The sequence below is a fragment of the Gopherus flavomarginatus genome, chromosome 16 (genome assembly GCF_025201925.1).
Source record: "Gopherus flavomarginatus isolate rGopFla2 chromosome 16, rGopFla2.mat.asm, whole genome shotgun sequence".
NCBI lineage: Eukaryota > Metazoa > Chordata > Testudines > Testudinidae > Gopherus > Gopherus flavomarginatus.
The window spans coordinates 7,553,659-7,567,942 of NC_066632.1; the positions used below are offsets into that span (position 1 = coordinate 7,553,659).

Consider the following 14,284-nt stretch of genomic DNA (forward strand, 5'->3'; position numbering starts at 1 on the left):
GATCAGGGGAGCTTGATTGAGACCCATCCTCCCATGCCTTTAACTGGCATTAGGAGCTCTGCTGGCTTTTCCTGCCTTGACTAAAGTAGCCTAGCAGTGATTCTGTGCATTGTGGAGCTACCGTGATCAACTTTCCGTTCAGAGCAGAAAATTTGTGTGTGTATGTGTGTGAGAGAGAGAGAGAGACATCCCCTCGATTCAGCAGTGTCTTGGCCTCTGGTTGAAGGAGCACCATCAAAATGCCTTTGACTAATCCGACGGGTGACGTTCTGTGAATGGGATAGAGAAAGTATATGGGGTGCTTCTGCATAGGGTGTTGATATGGTTCTAATTACTGTAGTATCTGTGCACCTCACATGTGAGTACAGTTACCTTCACAGCATCTGTGTGGAAGGGGCAGTGCTGTTCTCCCTGCTTTATTAGAGCCGTCCTAGGAGGATTTTGGAGATATTAAAAAAAGTGCCGTCCCTAAATGAGGGTGAGAAGTCAAACTCTTTTTGCGCTGGTCATCCGAAAGCCGACCTGGTAGCAGGTCAGCTGGAATGCTTGGCCTTTATTTTGACCTTTTAATTTTTCTTGTTACCTTTTCAGTATAAATTCCCTGGGATGGTGAAATGACATGGTTTTGAACTAACGTGGAGCCGTTGAGAAATGTCGTCTACAGTGCAGTTTTTAGCCCCTGAGCCAGCCGCCCTAGACCAGCTGCGGCTGAGCCACATGTCTTTTATTGCAGTGTAGAGACACCCTTAGGGAGTCTGGCGGTAGCTGAGAATCAAACCCAGGTCAGCCAGGGAAGTGCTCTAACCACTGGGCCACCCTTCCTCTGCTCAGCTTGCCTAGTGAGGCCCAAACATTTGCCAGAATGGCAGCGCATTGAAAACTGAGCAAAGGGGATGTCCTGTTGTGCTATTAACTTGTGGAACTCACTGCCGCCTGACTGTCATACAATGTTGTGTTTCTGGCCCGGTCTGCACTGGGGGGGATCGATCTAAAATACGCAACTTACGAGATACGAGAATAGCATAGCTGAAGTCGACGTATCTTAGATTGACTTACTTGGCGTCCTCGCTGCGTGGGATCGACTGCCACCGCTCCCCCGTCGACTCCACTTCCGCCTCTTGCCTTGGTGGAGTTCCAGAGTCGATGGTGAACATGTTCGGGGATCGATCCCCGATACATCGATCACTACCCACCGATCCAGGGGGTAGTGTAGACATACCCTTTGAGAGGGACCAGGATTCCGAACCCAATAAGACATTTAGGTGGACAGAGTGATAATAGTGAGGAGTAAGAAAACTAACCAAGGTGGCTGGAAAGACTATTGACCTCCCTTCCCTCCTCAGAGCATGAGCCGCCCTCCGACTGAGGCAGAGAGGCATCTCCCCTATGGCAGGTGATCTCATCTCGACAGGGGTCTTGCACCTTCTCCAAAGCAGCTCCTGCTGGCAGCTGGCAGAAGATCCTGGGCTAGATGGACCTTGGGGCTGACCCAGTCCCTGTGGTTTAAAGACTCTCCATGTAATGAAGGTTGATTAACCTCTCTCATGGTTGAGCCGATCCCTGGGCTGCCTTGCTAACCTGCCCTGTGAGCTCAGGTGTTCCTGGCTTCCTCCTTGTGCCAGCCAAAAGAGAGAAGGTGAAGTTGAGAAGCAGAAGGGCTGGGACGAGGCCTGGACAGGTTGGAGTTTCCCCCCTAAGGCAGAGCATGCTGGGATTACTGTGCGGCGAATGGTGACCTGGGCATGAGCTGGATATTCCCCTCAGCACCCCGGGTGATGGCTGGGGCCAGGGCCTGGTGGTACTTAAGAAAACAAAGTTAAGCATTGGTGATACAGGTCCGGCTCCTCGACTGGTGCAAATCACCCTCGGTCCATTGGAGTCAATGGGGCCCGATCCTCGGCTAGTGTAATGCAGTTTTCAAGTCAATACAGCCATGCTGATTCACGCTAGCTGCGTCTCTGCGCCGTTGATTTGGTGAAAGCACCATCTGAGCTTTTTATGTTGCTTTTATATCCGTTTTCTGTGAGGAACTTGGGCTCCGATCCTGCAAGGACACAGGGGCGTAACTGTCCTCCCATGAGTAAAGCTCCGCATGTGGCATAAGGGTTTGCAGAGTCACGGCTGTGGGCAGTGCCATGCTGGATTGCCCAGTACACCACTGTGCATGTGCCAGTCGCCTATCTTCCAACTGGCTCAGAGGCAGGTGCAGTAACCCCCTAGTGACTTTCTCTGAGTCTGGCCCCTGTCAGGCTGGGATGAGGGGGTTCCTGTGTCCATGGAGATACCAGGTGGGGGAGGGAGGTGATTTGTCCATCTCCCCCACCAGGGGCAGCCAGCATCCCGAGAGAACTGAGCAGCATCTGCTGAAAATGTTTGTTTCCTGCCACCACTGCTCAGTTTCGCCTGGCAGCCAGGTCTGCAGCAAAAGCCTGGCTCTAACCAGCTCCTGGTGGAGTGGGTGCGCAGTGGTGAGGAGGTGATTATGGGGTGCCCTGTGCTGGGGCAGATGGGCTGTGGCACTGCCACCTGTGGGCCTCTTTGCACTGGGCTTGCAGGTCAGTTCCCAGGCTGGTTTCTGACCAGTGAGCCCTGTTTTGTTGGGTGTGTGAGGTCAGGCTGGGGATGATGATGGCTTTAAGGGAAGAAGATATTAACCAATGTGGTTTAGTGCTTAGGTTGGGAACTTTGGATGGAAAGGACCCAGCGTCTTCCCAAAGATGAGGCAGGCAGGATCAGCTCTGCTTACACATGGAGAAACTGAGACGAAGGTGAAGTGACTTGCCTAGATTTGGAAGAGAACTCAGGAGTTGGGACTCTTGTCCCACCTGCTCTGTCCCACTAGATCCAGAGTTGGGGATAGAACCCAGGAGTCCTGAATTTCCCCCCTTGCATTCAGCACTGCTCACCACAGCTGAGAAATGGCTACTGCCTTCCCTGATGCTGCCGTGCCCCCCTGTGGAGCCCCCTGCATCATGCCAGGCTCTTCTCCTTGGCATCTCCACAGGGCTGGCAGGGTCCTTCCCATGGCAAACAAGCTCTCAGCAGCCACATCATAGTGTGAACCTGGGAGGCATCTACCATGTGGCCATGTCTTTCTGCCCGGAGCAGCTTACCCTGCTGAGTGCCTTACTGTGCTGGTTGCAGGCCTTAGCCTGTAGGGGGCGCTTTGGGATCAGAAACTCGCAAATGGGGAAATCTGCTGGAGCCTCAGTGTTGGGTTTGTCTGAGGCAGCCACCTCTGGGGTTGGCACAGTGGAACTTTCACCCCCCTAATCACCCATAGAGCGATGCCCAGGGAACTAATCTCCCAGCGTGTGCATGTCCCTGCCATCAGCTGGCTCCCACCGAGATATTCCCCGGGGACATGGGCATTTCCTCTTGCAAGTTAATGATTAAATGTGCCTGGGACAGGGCTGGCACCGCCCTTACATATTTTGATTTTAAAAAGACACCTGTCCAAGGTTCTCGGCCGGGGTGGGCAAACCTTTTGGCCTATAGACACATCGGGTTTCTGAAATTGTATGGAGGGCTGTGCCTCCCCAAACAGACACACGTGGCCTGGCTCCCACTCCCTATCCCACCCCCCCTGCTTCTTACCCCCTGGCAGCCCACCCCAGGACCCCTGCCCCATCCACCCCTCCCTGGCCCCTGACTGCCTCCAGATCTTCCACCCCTGACTGCTCCCACTACCCCATCCAACCCCACCCCCCGACTGACTCCCCGGAACCCCTGCCCCCATTCAACCCCCCTTTCCCTGCCCTCTGATCTCTGCCCCCACCCACCACCACCACAAACTCCCTTGCCCTCTATCCAACCCCCACTGCTCTCTGCCCCCTTACCGTGCTACCTGGAGCATGGTGGCGAGCGGTGCTACAGCTGCGCCGCCCAGAGCACCAGGACAGGCAGCCACACCGTCCGGCTGGAGCCAGCCGCGCCATCATGCAGCACAGAGCACCGGGTCAGGCCGCGGCTCTGCAGCTGTGCTGCTGCCCAGAGCATTGCAGCGTCGGCACAGTAAGCTGAGGCTGTGGGAGAGTGAGAACAGTGGGAGAGAGACCAGGGGCTAGTCACCCAGACCAGGAGCTCAGAGTCCAGGCAGGAGGATCCCACCGGTCGTAGTTTGTCCACCTCTGTTCTAGGCCGTGCTACACCATCAACACTACAGCTTCAAACCCGGCAGTGTTACATGGTTGGTCCAGCCAGAACTGAGCTGGCAGCTGTCACCCGAGGCTCTCTTCTGCCTTTTCATCTAGGAAGCAAACTCTCAGCCCTCTCCCTGCTGGGATTGCCACTGGTCCAGGTTTCCCCAAGATTGTTCCTTTTTTGAAGTAGCTTTCCTGGGAAATTGGCCCAGTATGCAGGGCCAGCTGGCCAGTTTTATGGGCTCAGGGTCATAGCGGGTGTCCCATTTCTTGTACCTCAGAGGTGGCCACCCTACTCCTCAGACCCTCTAATCTGGGGGGGAAGGGGGAGGGTGTCTCACTTTTCCAGATGGTCACTGGAGCGGGCGTGGGGAGCACGTGCCACAGTCTTGCTGATGTAGAGAACTTCCTGATAGCTTGGGTACACTACAGCCGGCAGCTGGGGCAGTATGGAGTGGGGGAAGACCACACAGGAAGGCTGGTTCCAGGCCATGGAGGGCTTTATAGGCCATAAGCAACACTGTAAACGTCAGCTGGAGGCCTTAGGAGCTCAGATGTGGGGGCAGATCTGGCACCAAGTGACTCTAACTTTTAGGATCATCCAAGCCTTTCGTTAAGGATTGAGCATGGGGTGTGAGGGAAGCTTCTTTCCTAGTGAAGTGTGTTCTGGGCACAACATGTGGGAGACATGTGGGGAGGCCTTGGGGCCCTCGAGGGGAGCTGGTCTGCTGTGTGCTGGTGGGATGGGGAGGGTGGTCTGGCTCAGACCCGTCGAGGGACTGTCTGCGACAGCGTTCATTTGGCCGAGCTCGAGTGTGAGAGGCCCCACTGCAGTCGAACACATGAGCTTCTGCATCCCTGCTCGTGTGCATCGCTCGGATTCCTGGGAGCACCTCTTAGAGCTGCAGTAAATGGATCCTCTGGATGGATTTTCCCAGTGACTTGGGGGAGAGCTTGTCCGTCCTCTCTGGCCACCTGGAGGGGAGGTAGGAATCGTGGGAAGCCGTTGGAGGACTAGTGGCGCTTGAGGGAGGTTGGCCTGTGTCTATGCTACACAGCAGTTGTCTCAGCAGCTAATGAGTTGGGCTAACTCAGGCTGTAGCCCATAGCCTCTCTTGGGCCAGCTGACTTGGGGGTGGACTGGAAATGACTCGAGTTAAGGGCTGCACCTGAGTTAACCGTGCAGTGAAGACCAGCCCTGAGCATGTGTCTAAGCTCTTCTCATCTTGGAGCCGTTGCTTCAGCTGGGCAAACGGGGACATATTGGGCATAGATCAAAGATGCTTGCATTGAGCAACAGTGCAAGGGCAGTGGGTGCTAGTCTCCTTCCTTTTGGCTGCCTGAGGGTGCGGCTGATCTGGGAGTCGATCTGCCTGGGGTGGCAATTGGACAATCTGCCCCCTGGGTGTGGTGTGGGATTAGTATGTAGACGGCTGCCCACCCTACTCTGGCTTTGCTGGGATGAATCAGAGTCTGTGTGAGCCTTGAGGCGGTTGCTGGCCTTGGGCAAACTGAGGCACTAGGGCCTCTGACCTCTTGGGACAGGCCTGAGTGAGTCCCAGGAGGGATCAAACCGGCAACCCCTTCCCTTTGCCTGCACTGCACCTTCCCCCTGCACCCTCTTGCTTCCTCACTGTGAGCTGCTGGCCTGCGTCCCCTGTAGCAGTTACAGTATAACAGGGGATGGGAAGGAGTGGGCCTAGGAATTTAGGGCAGGAAGTGAAGATGAAGAAATCCCAGTTGAATTGTGGTGGGTATTTCAGGGAGGCAGAATGGAATCACGCGTGTTCAACTCTGACTCTTGAGTGACGAGAGAAGGTTGAGGAGATCTCCAGAGAGGCAGCTGGAGCAGAAAATCACAAAAAGGGTTAAGGGAAAACAGGGCTTTTGCAGACCTCAGGAGTAAACTAGGTAAGTAGCAGAGGTGCATTAAGTCTCGTTGATGGATAGGGAGATAAAATTAATGATTTTAAAATGACTAAGAGCTGCTGAGCTGCTTTTTCTTTAATGCTGTCGAACAAGAAATGAGGGGATAAAAAATGTATAGACCATAAGGAAGTGCATTATCTTTCTGTCTAAGGTCCTTATCTGGCTCCAGTTATTATAGTATCTGAGTGCCTCACAACTGGTAATATATTTTTCCTCCAAGCCCTCCTGGTGAGGCAAGGAAGTACTATCATCCCCCTCTGTAGCATGGGGAAACTGAGGCACAGACTAAGTGACTTGCCCAAGTTTAGTCTGGGGCAGAGCAGGGAATTAAGCCAGGATCTCCCAAGTCCCAGGCTAGCGCTTTAACCATTGCACCAGCCTCCCTCTGTGACACAAAAGATCTGGTTAAATAAAACATGAGGGGTAGGTGGATGCTAGAGAGAGAAATCGCCCGGCTTGGGTGAAACACTCGGTTCTTGGAGGGAGTTTGTTTGAAATGCAGGGGAAGAATGCCAGCCTGGCACCGATCTTCCTGAGGCACAGAGCAGCGATCACACTCTGGCAAACCCGCATCACGTGAGATTGCTGCTGCCGTCTCTCTGACAGCAATGGCCCGACGGTCGGTTAGGACAAACACAAACACACTGTCTGGAGGGGAGGGGAAAGGATTTTTTTATGTCACACGCTTCCCCTGCTCTGAACTGCAGCCCGTGAGGTTTGTGTGGCTTCCAAGGGGTGTCTCCTTGCCCCCTCGTTTCGCTCTGATTTTCCTCTGCTTTAAATCTGTCGCCCTCCCAGCCCTGGGCAGGGGCACATCCCCTGCCCTGGGCCCTCCAGCCCCCATGGGGCCAAGCCCTTACCCCCACCCCCCATTGGCTCCCCTGGCCTGCCCACGCCTGTCTATGGAGTCCCAGAGGGCTCAGATCCTGGGTGGCCCCCACCCTCGTCCCCCAGCTACGGCTCCCTGGTGGGGTCAATCTGCCCCACGCTTGGCAGAGTGCTGGGGACCCTGGCTGAGAGCGAGTGCCTCCCTCGCCCCCTGCAGTGGCAGGCGCTGGGCCCGGGTGGATTGGCCCTGCCGAGGAGCCGTAGGCCGAGCGCAGAGGAGGCCACAGGCTGAGGCAGCAAGATGGAGGCCGGGGGTGAGCCAGGGTGGGGGTGAAGGTCGTGGCGGGACGGGGAATGGGACACATATGAGGACACAGGGTCTCTCCCCTCTGGGGGTGCTGGTTATTCCCCTGCCCCGGGCCCTGTTCTGCCCCATAGGATATGGGTCACTCGTACCCTGTGGTGGCAGGGCAGGGCTGGCCTGAGGTCCCTGTGGTGCCTCGTTCACCGGCCCCTGGAAAGGGTTTGGGTCTCGGCTCGGTCTGAGGGGTCTGGATGTCCAGTGTCAGCACCCCGCTGGCACTGACTGGGCCCCTGGCTGGCAGAGAGACCAAGGATTGAATGGGCCCTCAGGATCAAGCCTCCATCTGTGTGCGGGGGCGATGGGATGTCCTCCTCCTCCCCCTGTTTTGGGGGGGACTCAGAAGCCTCATTCTGCGGTGCTGGGAATCAGGCCCCAATCCCAGCACTAAATCCACCAAATAATTAAAAGAAGGAAAATTAAGGGGTATGAATTAAAAAAATTGGAACTGGTGGTTGCCATGGGAACATGCTTTCATCCCTGTGATGTCCTGGCATAGGGCTGTGGGAGGAGCCTTCCAGAAAGGGGTGGGGCCTTGACTCTGAATTTCTTGATGGAGGGTGGTGAGTCTTCAAATGAATTTTGCAGCTTGGAATGTGTCGGGTACCTGGCTGGAGTGGGGCAGGAATGGTCTCTTCTTTCCTCCCGTGATTTGAACTGTGATCTTGAGGGCAGTCCCTTCTAATGGGATTGTTATGTGCCGGTGATCTGTATTGGGGTGGGTGGGAAGGTGCGTGTGGCCTGATCTAGGAGTTTGCATGGCTCCCATTGACGTAGGATCTGAGCCCCTCATGGTCATTAACAGACTCAATCCTCACAGTGAGGCAAAAGAGTATTATCCGTATTTCAGAGATCTGGACACTGAAGCACCAAGCAGGGCAGGGGAAGGTCTCACAAGGAGTTGTAGGCAGAGCTGGGAATTTAACTTTGGTCTCTTGAGTCACAATCCAGGTCCCTTTGTCACTGGGACTCAACCACCCCCAGCTGCTTCCTCCTCAGGGGCAACTGTATGAGATATGTGGAGTCAGGAGCAGGACCAAGGAGCTGACTGATATGGGTGGGGGACAGAAGGGGAAAAGGGACAAGGGACTGAATTGTCTAGAGGAGATGAGTGGAGCTCTTAGTTATGTTGCTGCCCTGAGGGGTTTGCTTCGTGGTCTGGTCTCAGTAACTATCAAAACTGTGGGTTCACATTCTTTTGTGGCACATGTATAATTCTGCTGAGGGTGCCCTCGTTGCTCTGACACTTGGGGAGTTACCCCAGCCAAACATGTGGGAAAATCTGTCCCCTGTGCAAGAATGCTGGTATCTGGAACGGTCGTTTAGTTCTCAGCAGGGGTGATGTTACAGCAAACCCTGTCCTGACAGGGTTTGAACCCAGGATTGTCAGTGTTCAAGTGAGGTCCTCTACCGTGTCACCTGACGGGGTGATTTCTAGTAGCTGGCAGCACTAGTAAGCTGTCATCCTCTATGAGGGCCACATGCTAGATGTGCTGCCCTTTTCACAAGCATGTTATGCTATACCTTAAGATCATTTTTCCAGCCCCAGTGTAAGAGGATTCTGGCTCCTCCATCTCTTGCGACAAACAGGCTGAGGAAATTCAAAGGATGCTGTCAACATAAAACTCATATACATGTGTCCTAGTGTCTAAAAATGTTACTGGTGTTCACAGTTGATGCTGTTTGGTTAATGTTCTCTTGCATCTGACTGAGCATGGGACAGGGAAATTCACCTGGCCAGTTGCACAATCCATTTCTAGCCTTTCACCATCGAGCTGTGTCCCATTCTGGTGTCTGTGCTTTAAATCAGATGAGGGGTGGGGAGTAGAGTGGGCTCAGAAAAGATCTACCAGGTCTGAGTGACAGAGGTAAGAGGCTCAATCTGTTCAGTCTAACAAGAGAAGATGGCTTGAGCACTATCTATAAATACCCTAGGAGAAGGTTTCTGAAAGCAGGGGCTCTTCCATCTTATAGATGAAGGCAAGACAGTTCATCAGTTGGAAGTTGATGCTTGAGAAATTCAAATTGGGAATAATAAAAAGCAAATTTTTAACAAGGAGTGGAATTGACCGTGGAAACAGCTTACCAAGGGATGCAGTGAATCCTCCATCGCTTGGAGTCTTTAAATCCAGGCTAGATGTTTCTTTCTAAAGGATCTGCTCTTATTCCACTACACTTTGTTGGGCTGGATGCGGGTGTGACTGGGTGGAACGCCCTGGTCTGGGTTCTGCAGGAGGTCAGTCTAGAATGATGGCCTTAAACTCGGTGCACCTATGAATTGTCTCGCTGCAAGGTAAGATTTTAGAGAGATTTATTTGAAGACTAGTGAAAATTTCCCCCCAAAACTTCTCACTGGTTCTGAAAAGTGGCTGGAGTCATGGCACAGCCCAGGCTTCCCAGGCCCATCTTAACTGATGGTTGAAGCTGTCGGAGCCTGGTGAATGCTCTCGCTCCAGCTGGTTTAAAACTGGTTAGAATTTTTTGGGAGGGATGAAGGAGGGGGCATTTCCTTATGTAGACAGGGCTGGAGTTGATTTAGATCAGGGGTCAGCAACCTTTCAGAAGTGCTGTGCCGAGTCTTCATTCATTCACTCTAATTTAAGGTTTCGCGTGCCAGTAATACATTTTAACGTTTTTAGAAGGTCTCTTTCTATAAGTCTATAATATATAACTAAACTACTGTTGTATGTAAAGTAAACAAGGTTTTCAAAATGTTTAAGAAGCTTCATTTAAAATTAAATTAAAATGCTGATCTTATACCGCCGGCCTGCTCAGCTCGCTGCCAGCCTGGGGTTCTGTTCACCTAGGCTGACAGCGGGCTAAGCGGGGCCTGCGGCCGGGACGTCGGCTGGCAAGGGGCCAGGAGCCAGGACCCCAGACCTGGGGAGGGGGGTTCAGGGGTCAGGGCAGAGGGATGGCAGTGTCTGGGGGTGCAAGGCAGAAGGCTGGGTGTGTGGGGGGGGTGGTTCAGGGGTCAGGGCAAAGGGCTGGGGTGCTCCCAGGCCTCTGCCTTGAGTGGCTCATGACAGGGGGCTGGAAGGGATATGCCGTGTTCCAGCCCCTTCCCCAAGGCCCCGTCCCTACCTCTTGTCTGCCTCCTCTAAGGTGCAGCAATGCTGCCACTCTTTCCCCTTCCCCTCGCAAGGGCCATCAGCTGGTTCGGGGCAGGGAAGGAGAGGAGGAGGCGCAGGAAAGCGGCACACTGGGGAAGAAGTAGGGGAGGGGGGAAGCTTGGCTGCTGCAGGGCCAAGCTTCTGCCTCCTGCCCCCATAGGGGAGAGCAGTGGGCGGGGGCACTGAGTGGAGCTGGGGGCCGGGATCGCGGCAGGCAGCATCATGCCGCTCAAAATCGGCTCGCGTGCCGTGGGGTGCCAACACCTTATTTAAACCTTGGATTTAGGGGTTGTAAAAACAAGGCTGTTACATACCCCAAAGTCCCTGGAAATTAAGATATTCCAAAGCGAACAGTTTGGTTTTTAAAGCTTCCCCTGCAAACCAAACAGTGCAGCATTGTGACAGTGCAAGCTGCTTTGGCAGGCAGTGCTGCCTTGTGCATAGAGCACGGGGAGTTGGATTCTATTCCCAGCTATGACCTTTAGCAGGTCCCTTCCCCCTCATGCCTCAGTTTCCCCATCTGTAAAATGGAGCTTGTGAGACTGAGCCTCCTTTATGAAGCACTTTGAGATCTGCAGATGAAAAGTACTAATTAAGAGCTCAGTGTTACCTCAGACTTTTGATAGTGTGGGGTTGAGGAGATCTCCATGGGGCCCTCTGTTCCCATTGTGCCATCCCATCAAGCAGCTCCTCCTTCATGATCCCCTAATATCTTGGGGCAGCGACAGCCAACGTGGAAAAATAACCTGAATGTAGCAATTGCCAGACTGGGTCAGCCCTGAGGTCCATGTAGCATCAGCACTAGAGGCTGCAGAGGAAGGGTAAAGAACCAACAGTAGCAGTGGGGGGGAACTTTCCACCACCATAGGTCTCATCCTGATGTCTAGTAGTTCAGCTTAAACCCTGAAGCATAAGGTTTAATAGCCATTCCAGAATTATTGTTGTAATTTAAATTATAGCCCTGGATAATCTTTATCCATGTGAATGTCCAGGCTGGTTTTGGTCTCAACTTCATGTGGTGGTGAGTTCCACAGGCTGATTGAAAAGTGTTTCCTCATATTGGTTTTGAATTCCCTGCCTTTTAATTCTATTTGAGTGTCCCTGGGCTCTTGTGGGATGAGACAGGAAGAACAGAAGCTCCTGGTCTCCCTTCTTCATATCAGTTATTATTTTATAGATATTTATTATGGCCCCTCTTATTGGTCTCCTTTCTAAAGGTAAACAATCCTTTCAATCTCTCCTCATAGGAGAATTTATCCAGGCCCTAGATCATTCTCGTTGCCCTTCTCTGAACCTTCTAATTCTGCAATATCCTCTTTGATTTGGGTTGACCAGTGCTGCAGCCATTATTTCAAATTCAGATTAAGGAAGTCTTTAGTGGGCTGATGCAGTTTAGCGGCTGAAAACAAGAAATCGGCACCAGCAGTTGTTGAGGTATCTCCCTCTACTGACCACAGTTCAGTGCAGCAATGTGGAGTTACTTAAGTACCAGAAGTTAAACTGACTCCAATGGGAGTGAAATTGACCAGCTTTGCTGGGTTTTTTCCCCCCAATTTGTCCATGCTGAAATACCTGCAAAGGCAATAAGTGTGGAGGGATTTATATTAAAAACAAGCTTTAAGTTTAATAAACCCAGGTTCTGGTACCACAAGAAGGAAACCTCGTTTTTGTTGTAATGTTTCCTTAAACCAGTGACAACTCTCTAAATCCTCAAGCAAACTTTGTTTTTGTTTGCTGAATTTGCTTTTGAAATCCTGCAAAATTGCTCTCTGCATTTGGTTTTTGAGGAACTCTTTGTAAATATGCATAGTTTTGGGGCTGAAAATGAGTGCAATTCTCTCCTGCATCGGCCCGTTTGTGATGTGATGTGATGTGATGGGGGAGAGGCAGGGAGAGCCCAGTGGTTTGAGCAGTGGTCTGCTAAACCCAGGGTTGTGAGTTCAATCCTTGAGGCAGCCACTTAGGGATCTGGGGCAAAAATCAGTACTTGGTCCTGCTAGTGAAGGCAGGGGGCTGGACTCAATGACCTTTCAAGGTCCCTTCCAGTTCTAGGAGATTGGTGTATATCCAATTATTATTATTATAACATCCCAGCTGGTTTCCTGCATTCCTTCTGCTTAATCTTTACCTGTTTGAGAATTGGATGGGTTTGTATATTTGTATTACAGTAGCACGTGATGACCCGATCCCAGGTCCTCCAACACCTGGAAAGAGTCTCTGCCCTAAAGAGAGCAGACAGACACTGGAGGGATTCATAGCCCCATTTTACAGGCAGGGAGCGGAGTGGAAATGATTCACCTAAGTTTGCATGAAGTTAGTGTCCAAACTGGGAACGGCCCCCAAATCTCCCGAATCCCAGTCCCCTGCCTTTCCCACAAGGCCGCTTGTGAGAGAGTCCAAAGCCAGCAGAGACCACTGTGTTCATCTCTGGTGGGTTTCAACCTGTAGTCGGCAGACTCCTGGGGGGTCTGTAAACAGTGTCTAAGATTTCCAGGGGGTCTGCACCTCCATTTGAAATTGTTTATTTGCAGACCCCTAAAAAAGGTTGAAAACTGCTGTGCTAGTCTGACCTCCAGCGTGGCACAGGCCATAGGACTTGTCCGTTTGCCTTGGAGCAGATCTCTTAAAAAAGCATCCACATTTGTTTTGAAAATTGCCTGTGCTGGAGAATCAGCCCCAGACCGTGGTAAATTGGGACAGAAAGCTTGCGGTAACTTAGGGAGTGGAGGGTTCTGTGCAGAGCCTACATCTATATTTCCTGCTGTCTCTTACCTCCCACCCCCCTTTGTGTGTTACATCTTCCCTTCTCCCTGTGTGTTCGCAGACCCAGCTGGCTGCTGGTGGAGCAGAAGCAGGGTTAAGGGGGCAAGATGTCTATGTTCAACACCTGCAACTGCTTGGGTGGGCTTCAGTTGTTCAAAGATCATGAGTCCCTGCGGTGGCTTCTGAAGCAGGATGGCTTTGCCTGCTAGGCCAAAATGAACCTGTCTGGGTTAAATGGCCAGTACTCCCAGTGGTGCCTCCTTGGGTGCAAGGGCTGTTCAGGCAATGAACATTCAACACTTTTCTGATGCGCCCACTTCTGGGGTGGAGCAGGGATTCTGCTGCTGAAATGAAGGACTAATGAGCTTCAGGCTGCCACAGCAGACAAGACCCTGGTTAAACTGGGTGTACCAAGTGGGGCTCTCACTGGGGCTGCACTATGAGGCTGACTACCCTGAGGTCACCATCCGAGGCCGGGCCATGGTGCTCCGATTGCCGAGGAGGGCAAAATGCCGTGTGCTGTGTCCATTTGTCCCTCCTGCTGCTGCTCGTTGCTGGCTGCAGGGAGATGATGATTTTTAATGAGCACACTGGAATAGTTTAAACCTTTCGTGCTGAGCCTGTGGGACCCGCCACCTGAGATGGCAGAAAATTCCCCCGGTCCTGCCAAAGCTGCACCTGCAGAAGGTTAACCCTTTGGGTGCCGCTCTCACCAGCCTGTCAGATTGGCACATGGCAGGGGGGCAGCCCCTCGGGAGTGCGGACTCAGCTACATATCTGTTACCCCCACCCCGATCAGCCAGTTAATTCCCTCTGCTGGTGCCTTCAGACAGGGCTGACAATGGAATTGTTCGGACCTGAACAGCTTGATCACCCTGGATTCCATGGAAAGGGGGTTAGGCTCCAGCTCTGGAGGAAGGGCACTGATGGCCTGCTCCAGTCCTTCCATGGAGCGTGGCTTCCACTCAACCCCCTTTTAGGCCTTATAGTGGGGGGGGGGGGGCTCCAGCACAGGTCCCAGATGGGAGGGTCTATCTCAAGACCCACCCCTGGGGTGCTGAGCATGCAGCAGCTGACGAGACCTTCTCACCCAGCTGTTCAGCTGATCTGATCTTGTTGGCTGGTCAATGTCAAGGCTTCCGTTCACC

At 52.7% G+C, this 14,284-nt stretch overlaps 1 protein-coding gene across 2 annotated transcripts in view; it reads left to right on the forward strand.

The window, feature by feature from the left end:
* LOC127035393 (cAMP-dependent protein kinase catalytic subunit alpha) overlaps positions 1-14,284 on the forward strand; it is a 47,316-nt gene that overhangs the window by 4,148 nt on the left and 28,884 nt on the right. The window lies entirely within an intron of this gene.